Source organism: Chrysochloris asiatica, unplaced genomic scaffold (genome assembly GCF_000296735.1).
Source record: "Chrysochloris asiatica unplaced genomic scaffold, ChrAsi1.0 scaffold00004, whole genome shotgun sequence".
NCBI lineage: Eukaryota > Metazoa > Chordata > Mammalia > Afrosoricida > Chrysochloridae > Chrysochloris > Chrysochloris asiatica.
The window spans coordinates 47,107,315-47,108,482 of record NW_006408522.1 but is presented as its reverse complement, the minus strand read 5'-3'; positions in this window follow the sequence as shown (position 1 = coordinate 47,108,482).

The window sequence follows — 1,168 nt, the reverse complement described above, 5'->3', positions numbered from 1 at the left end:
AAAATGCTTTTAGCAAAAGTTATACATAATGATGAAATATTTGAAACGTTTCCCAAGGAATGAGATGTAGAAAAGACATACTTCCTATCACTCAACTTTGCATTTAACCAGTAAGGGCAAGCAATCTAAATGAAATATATAAATAGATATAAATAAGTTGTTTTTCTTCAGGATCTATTATGTCTATAAGTTAGTTATAAAACTGTCCTTTAGACTCACGTTGAGTATATGTACTTAGCAAAATTTCACACAGTATATTGGCTGTTTCTGGAGCTCTCACAGCAGTGATTAAGTGCATGGTAACTAACTGAAAAGCTGGCGGTTTGAAAACACCAGCAACTCCATGAAAGAAAGATGTGGCAGTTGGATTCAATAAAGATTTACAGCCTTGGAAACCTTGTGGAAAGGTTCTCCTCTACCCTTTGGGGTTCACTGTGAGTCCACCACTTTTCTGTAAGTTTGTCTTACTGTGGTAAGAGTGCTGTGGGATAAGCACTAGACCCCAAAGTCAGTTTGAACCACAAGGTCGGAGGTTCAAACTTATCAGCTCTTCCTCAGAAACCTTATACAGGGTCACTATGAATTGGAACCAACTTGATGGTACTTAACAACAGTAACAACAACATGAGTCCAACACTTATCTGTAAGTTTGTCATAACGTGGTAGTGACTGCTGTGTTGTGATACTGGAAACTATCTTGTTCTATGTCTTCTGAATTCAGCTTGAATTTCTGTGTATTGCTACAACAATTTTTTAAATAATCTTCAACAAAATTTTACTTGAATGTGATATTAATAATGCTGTTTGATAACTCCTGAATTCTGTTATGTGATCTTTTTTTGGAATGGGCACAAATATGGATCTCTTCCAGTTCAGTTGTCCAGATAACTGTCCTTCCAAATATCTTGGCATCTCCAGGTTTGCATTCATTGTTGAAAATCTCGATTTATATTTCAGCATTTCTTAAGGTGAAAGAATTCAAGAAAAGAATGAAGCCTTGGATAGCACTATTGAAGGATACTGTGAGAAAAATATTGAGTAACAAGAAGCATCAAAAGATGGAATATGCAGGGTCAGTGTACCTAAAAGAAATAGCCAGTGTCCAACCATTTCAAGAGGTGAGTTAATATGATTAAGAATTGATGGTATTGAAGGAAGAAGTCCAAGA